The sequence below is a fragment of the Hemiscyllium ocellatum genome, chromosome 19 (genome assembly GCF_020745735.1).
Source record: "Hemiscyllium ocellatum isolate sHemOce1 chromosome 19, sHemOce1.pat.X.cur, whole genome shotgun sequence".
NCBI lineage: Eukaryota > Metazoa > Chordata > Chondrichthyes > Orectolobiformes > Hemiscylliidae > Hemiscyllium > Hemiscyllium ocellatum.
The window spans coordinates 261,900-272,594 of record NC_083419.1 but is presented as its reverse complement, the minus strand read 5'-3'; the positions used below and the strand labels follow the sequence as shown (position 1 = coordinate 272,594).

The 10,695-nt window shown below is 56.3% G+C and overlaps 1 protein-coding gene across 1 annotated transcript in view; it reads left to right on the top strand.

The window, feature by feature from the left end:
* Positions 1-8,143: 8,143 nt before the first annotated feature.
* The window catches only part of nap1l1 (nucleosome assembly protein 1-like 1), a 103,326-nt gene continuing 100,774 nt past the window's right edge, over positions 8,144-10,695 (top strand). Inside the window, exon 1 of the mRNA XM_060839567.1 lies at positions 8,144-8,262. The gene's annotated coding sequence lies outside the window, so the exon portion shown is untranslated. The remainder of the gene's footprint in view (positions 8,263-10,695) is intronic.

The window sequence follows — 10,695 nt, the reverse complement described above, 5'->3', positions numbered from 1 at the left end:
GTATTCCTCTCCCTCCTGATGCTGCCTGTCTAGCTGTGTACCTCTTCCCCCTGATGCTGTCTGCCTTGCTGTGTTCCTCTCCCTCCTGATGCTGCCTGCCTTGCTGTGTTCCTGCAGCCTCCTGATGGTGCTTGCATTGCTGTGTTCCCTCACCCACCTGATACTGCCTGCCTTGCTGTGTTCCTCTCCCTCCTGATGCTGCCTGCTTTGCTGTGTTCCCCTCCCTCCTGATGCTGTCTGCCTTGCTGTGTTCCTCACCCTCCTGATGCTGCCTGCATTGCTGTGTTCCTCTCCCTCCTGATGCTGCCTGCCTTGCTGAGTTCCTCTCCCTCCTGATGCTGCCTGCCTTGCTGTGTTCCTCTGCCTGCTGATGCTGCCTGCCTTGCTGTGTTCCTCTCGCTCCTGTTGCTGCCTGCCTTGCTGTGTTCCTCTCGCTCCTGTTGCTGCCTGCCTTGCTGCGTTCCTCTCCCTCCTGTTGCTTCCTGCCTTGCTGTGTTCCTCACCCTCCTGATGCTGCCTGCCTTGCTGTGTTCCTCTGCCTCCTGTTGCTGACTGCCTTGCTGAGTTCCTCTCGCTCCTGTTGCTGCCTGCCTTGCTGTGTTCCTCTCGGTCCTGTTGCTGCCTGCCTTGCTGTGTTCCTCTCTCTCCTGATGCTGCCTGCCTTGCTGCGTTCCTCTCCCTCCTGATGCTGCCTGCCTTGCTGCGTTCCTTTCCCTCTAATGCTGCCTGTCTTGCTGTGTCCCTCTCCCTCCAGATGCTGCCTGCCTTGCTGCGTTCCTCTCTCTCCTGATGCTGCCTGCCTTCCTGTGTTCCTCTACCTCCTGTTGCTGCCTGCCATGCTGTGTCCCTCTCCCTCCTGATACTGCCTGCCATGCTGCGTTCCTCTCCCTCCTGATGCTGCCTGCCTTGCTGTGTTCCTGCAGCCTCCTGATGGTGCTTGCATTGCTGTGTTCCCTCACCCACCTGATACTGCCTGCCTTGCTGTGTTCCTCTCCCTCCTGATGCTGCCTGCTTTGCTGTGTTCCCCTCCCTCCTGATGCTGTCTGCCTTGCTGTGTTCCTCACCCTCCTGATGCTGCCTGCATTGCTGTGTTCCTCTGCCTCCTGATGCTGCCTACCTTGCTGTGTTCCTCTCCCTCCTGATGCTGCCTGCCTTGCTGTGTTCCTCTGCCTCCTGATGCTGCCTGCCTTGCTGTGTTCCTCTCGCTCCTGTTGCTGCCTGCCTTGCTGCGTTCCTCTCCCTCCTGTTGCTTCCTGCCTTGCTGTGTTACTCTCTCTCCTGATGCTGCCTGCCTTGCTGCGTTCCTCTCCCTCCTGATGCTGCCTGCCTTGCTGTGTTCCTCTCCCTCCTGATGCTGCCTGCCTTGCTGCGTTCCTTTCCCTCTAATGCTGCCTGTCTTGCTGTGTCCCTCTCCCTCCAGATGCTGCCTGCCTTGCTGCGTTCCTCTCCCTCCTGATGCTGCCTGCCTTGCTGCGTTCCTCTCCCTCCTGATGCTGCCTGCCTTGCTGTGTCCCTCTCCCTCCTGATACTGCCTGCCATGCTGTGTCCCTCTCCCTCCTGATACTGCCTGCCATGCTGTGTTCCTCTCCCTCCTGATGCTGCCTGCCTTGCTGTGTTCCATTCCATCTGATGCTGCCTGTCTTGCTGTGTCCCTCTCCCTCCAGATGCTGCCTGCCTTGCTGCGTTCCTCTCTCTCCTGATGCTGCCTGCCTTGCTGTGTTCCTCTGCCTCCTGTTGCTGACTGCCTTGGTGAGTTCCTCTCCCTCGTGATACTTCCTGCCTTGCTGTGTCCCTCTCTCTCCTGATGCTGCCTGCCTTGCTGTGTTCGTCTCTCTCCTGTTGCTTCCTGCCTTGCTGTGTTCCTCTCTCTCCTGATGCTGCCTGCCTTGCTGCGTTCCTCTCCCTCCTGATGCTGCCTGCCTTGCTGTGTTCCTCTCCCTCCTGATGCTGCCTGCCTTGCTGCGTTCCTTTCCCTCTAATGCTGCCTGTCTTGCTGTGTCCCTCTCCCTCCAGATGCTGCCTGCCTTGCTGCGTTCCTCTCTCTCCTGATGCTGCCTGCCTTCCTGTGTTCCTCTCCCTCCTGTTGCTGCCTGCCATGCTGTGTCCCTCTCCCTCCTGATACTGCCTGCCATGCTGCGTTCCTCTCCCTCCTGATGCTGCCTGCCTTGCTGCGTTCCTCTCCCTCCTGATGCTGCCTGCCTTGCTGTGTCCCTCTCCCTCCTGATACTGCCTGCCATGCTGTGTCCCTCTCCCTCATGATACTGCCTGCCATGCTGTGTTCCTCTCCCTCCTGTTGCTGCCTGCCATGCTGTGTCCCTCTCCCTCCTGATACTGCCTGCCATGCTGCGTTCCTCTCCCTCCTGATGCTGCCTGCCTTGCTGTGTCCCTCTCCCTCCTGATACTGCCTGCCATGCTGTGTCCCTCTCCCTCCTGATACTGCCTGCCATGCTGTGTTCCTCTCCCTCCTGATGCTGCCTGCCTTGCTGTGTTCCATTCCATCTGATGCTGCCTGTCTTGCTGTGTCCCTCTCCCTCCAGATGCTGCCTGTCTTGCTGCGTTCCTCTCTCCTGATGCTGCCTGCCTTGCTGTGTTCCTCTCCCTCCTGTTGCTGACTGCCTTGTTGTGTTCCTGCCCCTCCTGATGCTGCCTGCCTTGCTGTGTCCCTCTTCCTCCTTATGCTGCCTGCCTTGTTGTGTTCCTCTCCCTCCTGATGCTGCCTGCCTTGCTGTGTTCCTCTCCCTCCTGATGCTGCCTGCCTTGTTGTGTTCCTCTCCCTCCTGATGCTGCCTGCCTTGCTGTGTCCCTCTTCCTCCTGTTGCTGCCTGCCTTGTTGTGTTCCTCTCCCTCCTGATGCTGCCTGCCTTGCTGTGTCCCTCTTCCTCCTGATGCTGCCTGCCTTGCTGTGTCCCTCTTCCTCCTGATGCTGCCTGCCTTGCTGTGTCCCTCTTCATCCTGTTGCTGCCTGCCTTGTTGTGTTCCTCTCCCTCCTGATGCTGCCTGCCTTGCTGTGTTCCTGCCCCTCCTGATGCTGCCTGCCTTGCTGTGTTCCTCTCCCTCCTGATGCTGCCTGCCTTGCTGTGTCCCTCTCCCTCCTGATACTGCCTGCCATGCTGTGTCCCTCTCCCTCCTGATACTGCCTGCCATGCTGTGTTCCTCTCCCTCCTGATGCTGCCTGCCTTGCTGTGTTCCATTCCATCTGATGCTGCCTGTCTTGCTGTGTCCCTCTCCCTCCAGATGCTGCCTGCCTTGCTGCGTTCCTCTCTCTCCTGATGGTGCCTGCCTTGCTGTGTTCCTCTGCCTCCTGTTGCTGACTGCCTTGGTGAGTTCCTCTCCCTCGTGATACTTCCTGCCTTGCTGTGTCCCTCTCTCTCCTGATGCTGCCTGCCTTGCTGTGTTCGTCTCTCTCCTGTTGCTTCCTGCCTTGCTGTGTTCCTCTCTCTCCTGATGCTGCCTGCCTTGCTGCGTTCCTCTCCCTCCTGATGCTGCCTGCCTTGCTGTGTTCCTCTCCCTCCTGATGCTGCCTGCCTTGCTGCGTTCCTTTCCCTCTAATGCTGCCTGTCTTGCTGTGTCCCTCTCCCTCCAGATGCTGCCTGCCTTGCTGCGTTCCTCTCTCTCCTGATGCTGCCTGCCTTCCTGTGTTCCTCTCCCTCCTGTTGCTGCCTGCCATGCTGTGTCCCTCTCCCTCCTGATACTGCCTGCCATGCTGCGTTCCTCTCCCTCCTGATGCTGCCTGCCTTGCTGTGTCCCTCTCCCTCCTGATACTGCCTGCCATGCTGTGTCCCTCTCCCTCCTGATGCTGCCTGTCTTGCTGTGTCCCTCTCCCTCCAGATGCTGCCTGCCTTGCTGCGTTCCTCTCTCTCCTGATGCTGCCTGCCTTGCTGTGTTCCTCTGCCTCCTGTTGCTGACTGCCTTGTTGTGTTCCTGCCCCTCCTGATGCTGCCTGCCTTGCTGTGTCCCTCTTCCTCCTTATGCTGCCTGCCTTGTTGTGTTCCTCTCCCTCCTGATGCTGCCTGCCTTGCTGTGTTCCTCTCCCTCCTGATGCTGCCTGCCTTGTTGTGTTCCTCTCCCTCCTGATGCTGCCTGCCTTGCTGTGTCCCTCTTCCTCCTGATGCTGCCTGCCTTGCTGTGTCCCTCTTCCTCCTGTTGCTGCCTGCCTTGTTGTGTTCCTCTCCCTCCTGATGCTGCCTGCCTTGCTGTGTCCCTCTTCCTCCTGATGCTGCCTGCCTTGCTGTGTCCCTCTTCCTCCTGATGCTGCCTGCCTTGTTGTGTTCCTCTCCCTCCTGATGCTGCCTGCCTTGCTGTGTTCCTGCCCCTCCTGATGCTGCCTGCCTTGCTGTGTTCCTCTCCCTCCTGATGCTGCCTGCCTTGCTGTGTCCCTCTCCCTCCTGATACTGCCTGCCATGCTGTGTCCCTCTCCCTCCTGATACTGCCTGCCATGCTGTGTTCCTCTCCCTCCTGATGCTGCCTGCCTTGCTGTGTTCCATTCCATCTGATGCTGCCTGTCTTGCTGTGTCCCTCTCCCTCCAGATGCTGCCTGCCTTGCTGCGTTCCTCTCTCTCCTGATGCTGCCTGCCTTGCTGTGTTCCTCTGCCTCCTGTTGCTGACTGCCTTGGTGAGTTCCTCTCCCTCGTGATACTTCCTGCCTTGCTGTGTCCCTCTCTCTCCTGATGCTGCCTGCCTTGCTGTGTTCGTCTCTCTCCTGTTGCTTCCTGCCTTGCTGTGTTCCTCTCTCTCCTGATGCTGCCTGCCTTGCTGCGTTCCTCTCCCTCCTGATGCTGCCTGCCTTGCTGTGTTCCTCTCCCTCCTGATGCTGCCTGCCTTGCTGCGTTCCTTTCCCTCTAATGCTGCCTGTCTTGCTGTGTCCCTCTCCCTCCAGATGCTGCCTGCCTTGCTGCGTTCCTCTCTCTCCTGATGCTGCCTGCCTTCCTGTGTTCCTCTCCCTCCTGTTGCTGCCTGCCATGCTGTGTCCCTCTCCCTCCTGATACTGCCTGCCATGCTGCGTTCCTCTCCCTCCTGATGCTGCCTGCCTTGCTGTGTCCCTCTCCCTCCTGATACTGCCTGCCATGCTGTGTCCCTCTCCCTCCTGATACTGCCTGCCATGCTGTGTTCCTCTCCCTCCTGATGCTGCCTGCCTTGCTGTGTTCCATTCCATCTGATGCTGCCTGTCTTGCTGTGTCCCTCTCCCTCCAGATGCTGCCTGCCTTGCTGCGTTCCTCTCTCTCCTGATGCTGCCTGCCTTGCTGTGTTCCTCTGCCTCCTGTTGCTGACTGCCTTGTTGTGTTCCTGCCCCTCCTGATGCTGCCTGCCTTGCTGTGTCCCTCTTCCTCCTGATGCTGCCTGCCTTGCTGTGTCCCTCTTCCTCCTGTTGCTGCCTGCCTTGTTGTGTTCCTCTCCCTCCTGATGCTGCCTGCCTTGCTGTGTCCCTCTTCCTCCTGATGCTGCCTGCCTTGCTGTGTCCCTCTTCCTCCTGATGCTGCCTGCCTTGCTGTGTCCCTCTTCCTCCTGTTGCTGCCTGCCTTGTTGTGTTCCTCTCCCTCCTGATGCTGCCTGCCTTGCTGTGTTCCTGCCCCTCCTGATGCTGCCTGCCTTGCTGTGTTCCTCTCCCTCCTGATGCTGCCTGCCTTGCTGTGTTCCTGCCCCTCCTGATGCTGCCTGCCTTGTTGTGTTCCTGCCCCTCCTGATGCTGCCTGCCTTGCTGTGTCCCTCTTCCTCCTGTTGCTGCCTGCTTTGTTGTGTTCCTCTCCCTCCTGATGCTGCCTCCCTTGTTGTGTTCCTCTCCCTCCTGATGCTGCCTGCCTTGCTGTGTCCCTCTTCCTCCTGTTGCTGCCTGCCTTGTTGTGTTCCTCTCCCTCCTGATGCTGCCTGCCTTGCTGTGTTCCTGCCCCTCCTGATGCTGCCTGCCTTGCTGTGTTCCTCTCCCTCCTGATGCTGCCTACCTTGCTGTGTTCCTGCCCCTCCTGATGCTGCCTGCCTTGTTGTGTTCCTGCCCCTCCTGATGCTGCCTGCCTTGCTGTGTCCCTCTTCCTCCTGTTGCTGCCTGCCTTGTTGTGTTCCTCTCCCTCCTGATGCTGCCTGCCTTGTTGTGTTCCTGCCCCTCCTGATGCTGCCTGCCTTGTTGTGTTCCTGCCCCTCCTGATGCTGCCTGCCTTGCTGTGTCCCTCTTCCTCCTGTTGCTGCCTGCCTTGTTGTGTTCCTCTCCCTCCTGATGCTGCCTACCTTGCTGTGTTCCTGCCCCTCCTGATGCTGCCTGCCTTGTTGTGTTCCTGCCCCTCCTGATGCTGCCTGCCTTGCTGTGTCCCTCTTCCTCCTGTTGCTGCCTGCCTTGTTGTGTTCCTCTCCCTCCTGATGCTGCCTGCCTTGCTGTGTTCCTCTCCCTCCTGATGCTGCCTACCTTGCTGTGTTCCTGCCCCTCCTGATGCTGCCTGCCTTGTTGTGTTCCTGCCCCTCCTGATGCTGCCTGCCTTGCTGTGTCCCTCTTCCTCCTGTTGCTGCCTGCCTTGTTGTGTTCCTCTCTCTCCTGATGCTGCCTGCCTTGTTGTGTTCCTGCCCCTCCTGATGCTGCCTGCCTTGCTGTGTTCCTCTCCCTCCTGTTGCTGCCTGCCTTGCTGTGTTCCTCTCCCTCCTGATGCTGCCTGCCTTGTTGTGTTCCTCTCCCTCCTGATGCTGCCTGCCTTGCTGTGTTCCTCTCCCTCCTGATGCTGCCTGCCTTGCTGTGTTCCTCTCCCTCCTGATGCTGCCTGCCTTGTTGTGTTCCTCTCCCTCCTGATGCTGCCTGCCTTGTTGTGTCCCTCTCCCTCCTGATGCTGCCTGCCTTGCTGTGTTCCTCTCCCTCCTGATGCTGCCTGCCTTGCTGTGTTCCTCTCCCTCCTGATGCTGCCTGCCTTGCTGTGTTCCTCTCCCTCCTGATACTGCCTGCCTTGCTGTGTTCCTCTCCCTCCTGATACTGCCTGCCTTGTTGTGTCCCTCTCCCTCCTGATGCTGCCTGCCTTGTTGTGTCCCTCTCCCTCCTGATGCTGCCTGCCTTGTTGTGTCCCTCTCCCTCCTGATACTGCCTGCCTTGCTGTGTTCCTCTCCCTCCTGATACTGCCTGCCTTGTTGTGTCCCTCTCCCTCCTGATGCTGCCTGCCTTGTTGTGTCCCTCTCCCTCCTGATGCTGCCTGCCTTGTTGTGTTCCTCTCCCTCCTGATGCTGCCTGCCTTGCTGTGTTCCTCTCCCTCCTGATGCTGCCTGCCTTGCTGTGTCCCTCTTCCTCCTGTTGCTGCCTGCCTTGTTGTGTTCCTCTCCCTCCTGATGCTGCCTGCCTTGTTGTGTTCCTGCCCCTCCTGATGCTGCCTGCCTTGCTGTGTTCCTCTCCCTCCTGTTGCTGCCTGCCTTGCTGTGTTCCTCTCCCTCCTGATGCTGCCTGCCTTGTTGTGTTCCTCTCCCTCCTGATGCTGCCTGCCTTGCTGTGTTCCTCTCCCTCCTGATGCTGCCTGCCTTGCTGTGTTCCTCTCCCTCCTGATGCTGCCTGCCTTGTTGTGTTCCTCTCCCTCCTGATGCTGCCTGCCTTGTTGTGTCCCTCTCCCTCCTGATGCTGCCTGCCTTGCTGTGTTCCTCTCCCTCCTGATGCTGCCTGCCTTGCTGTGTTCCTCTCCCTCCTGATGCTGCCTGCCTTGCTGTGTTCCTCTCCCTCCTGATACTGCCTGCCTTGTTGTGTCCCTCTCCCTCCTGATGCTGCCTGCCTTGTTGTGTTCCTCTCCCTCCTGATGCTGCCTGCCTTGCTGTGTTCCTCACCCTCCTGATACTGCCTGCCTTGTTGTGTTCCTCTCCCTCCTGATGCTGCCTGCCTTGCTGTGTCCCCCTCCCTCCTGATGCTGCCTGCCTTGTTGTGTTCCTCTCCCTCCTGATGCTGCCTGCCTTGCTGTGATCTGCCAGCCTCCTGCCTGGTTAGTTTGGATTGCAGCATGTTCAGGTCAATGGGAAGATGCTGATGTGGCGGAGCCGCTGTGGCCTGGGCCTGTACACCCCCCCCCCGGGTGAGGGGGACTCAGTGGCTGAGGGAGCTCTGCTCCTTTCTCCGGTGGCTGTGGAGGACGAGTACACGCAATCACGCGCACACGCAGTCTCGGGAACACGCAATCACGCGCACGTTGGGAGGCGGTCCGCAGTGCGCGCCCCCGCGGGTTATATCCAACCAATCGGCGGCCGCGCTCAGCCTTTAGCGCCATCAGAGAGAGCGGGTGTGGGGCGCGCGGAGACACTGAGGGACACACACAGAGACAGGTTTGTGTCCCCTGGGGGTGCGGGCTCTGTGTGCAGCGGTGTGTACCCCCTGGGGCGGCGGGGTCCAGGGGTGGACACCCCGGTGACCCTCCCCCGAGGGGCCCGGCCTGGAGTATCCTCCCTGTCCTCAGCCTCAGCCCGGGCCCGGCCCGGCTCCGGGGCCTCGATTTGCCGCTCGTGTCGCGCTGTCCGCTCCCGGGCTCGGCCGGTGTTGTGCTGCTCGGGCCTGTCCTGCCCGGGATGCCCTGTCCCCCCCCTCCCCCGGACAGGCCCGGCCTGTGGTCTGAGAGAGGCCCGGGACCCCGGCTCGGCCCACCCCGGCAACACGTGGCGGCAGCTCGGGGCCGCCCAGAGGCTGGGCCCGGGGCTCCGCTCCGGTCTGTGGCGCAGATGCCGTTGGGCTGTCGCCCGGACTTTCCCCCTCCCCGGGGTCCGGGGGTGGGCGGCTTTGGTCCCGGGGGGTGGGGGAAGGTGGACGCTCTCCCCCGGGGTTCGGGGAGAGATGGTGGGCTCAGAATACATCATTCAGTTCTGACCTGAGGCAGCAGGTTTCCTCCCGCGTTAAACACCGTTATAGCTCTATACCCCGCACCCAGCTATCACCAGCTCTCAGCGATCTTGGTAATAAACCCTACCTGATTACAGCGTCTACACAGGCACCTGGTCTAGTGCCGGAGCACTGGCTGCTAACAGCTCTGACACTGCTTTCATCAATGAGGGGGAAGGCTTTTTTTGGCGAATTTACTTTTGAAAATAATACAAGAAAGCCTGGTTATATATCAACCAGTAATTACTGTCCAGCCTGTTAAGACTTCTACCAAACAGAAATGGTTTATCCAGCATTGTTCATCAATTCAGGATATTGCTGTGAAAATGAATGCTTGTAAAAAGGACAAGTCTTGCACCTATTTGTTTCAGTTATGATACTGCAGTCCTGAATGTTTTTTTTTGCCAGACTATTCTGATGTGGAGATGCCAGAACAGACTATTCTGTGTAGCCTTAATCAGTGGTATTGCTGTTTGTGTGGTAAAAGGTGAAAGTTACTGTGCTGTAGAATGGTGTTTTTGGCATCTTGGTTAACCTATTTTGCATGATGAACACTACCAAAAATGGGCTAAGCAGTGGTCCAATTTATTGATGGAGTCTTGCTGTGTGTAAAATGGTGCATTAGTAGCAGAGTGCAACTTATGTCATTTTTTTCACTTAAAGGCACAGGTGGGATATAAAAGTTGCCTTTTTGGGTTTGAAGGCTACAATCAGTCTTTAATAAAAAGCCCAGATAGCTGAACAGGGTGAGTAACTTAACTGTGGGACTTGAAATTGGCATGAATTGAAAGATCTTTGGTGTGATGCTATCTTGCAATTTGCACAACTCTAGTCTGAAGCATTAGGAACAATATGGTTTGTTTTGAAAGTTTTATTCCCTTTGCCTAAGGCATACTTTGAGATCCTCCCCATCAGGTTTTTCAATGTTTATGTTGTCTGAAATGCCCTCCAACAGTTGCCTGGGAAAATTAGCTTGAGTTAATAAACCAGAGCATGATGGTTCTTTTTTTCTTCTTTCTTCACTGAGACACGGTAAGACCAGCATTTGATGCCTATCCCTAATTATCCCTTGAACTTAAATGAGAAAATCATTGCAGTGGTTATGGTTGTAGGCTAGACCATTGTAAGCAAGTGGATTTCCTCACTAATGCTAAAGAGCATTAGTGAAACAGATGGGTTTTTAAATTCCAATTAATTGTATGTTAATGACACATTTACTGAAACCTGTTTTATAGACCTGTTAACCAAACCAGCTGCCACAGTGTGATTCAAACCTGTCTTCCCACTTGTTCCCTGCATTACTAGTTCAGTGATGATGTTGGTTTAATTGTTCGTCCTCTCGCTTGCTCTCTCTCCACTGCCCCCTTCGATCACCATGCATTACTTAATTCGTGGCAAACTCTGTACAATTTTCCCTTTTTTAAAAAGTGAAATTCTGACTTTTGTTTTTTAATATTTGGATTTCGGTAAGTGTTAATGATCCCTCAAACTTTTGCTCAGTAATTTGGAATTATAGGCAGCTTAAATTTTTAAAATCTCATTTGAAGTTTTCTTTACATCTCTCTTGATTTTACTTTGTTTAAATTTCTTCCTTTAAGATGACAATATTTTCCTTCCCTTCCTGTGGCCTTTCAGAAAAAGAAGCTAGATGCTTGACATTGTTTTGGGTTTTCTGATAGATATTTTCTGTAGACCGATTTATGTGGCTTCCTGTTGTATTGTTTCTTTTTCCTCTTTTTATGAATCCTTTCTGCCTATTTCAAGATAAACTCTTTGTGCCTGTGAAGTTGAGTTTTTCAACATTTTTTTGGGGGTTGTCCATTACTGTTCTTAAAATGTTTTACTGCATCACTTCTGCCTTCTGAAATCCAGCAGGTTCCTTGGTG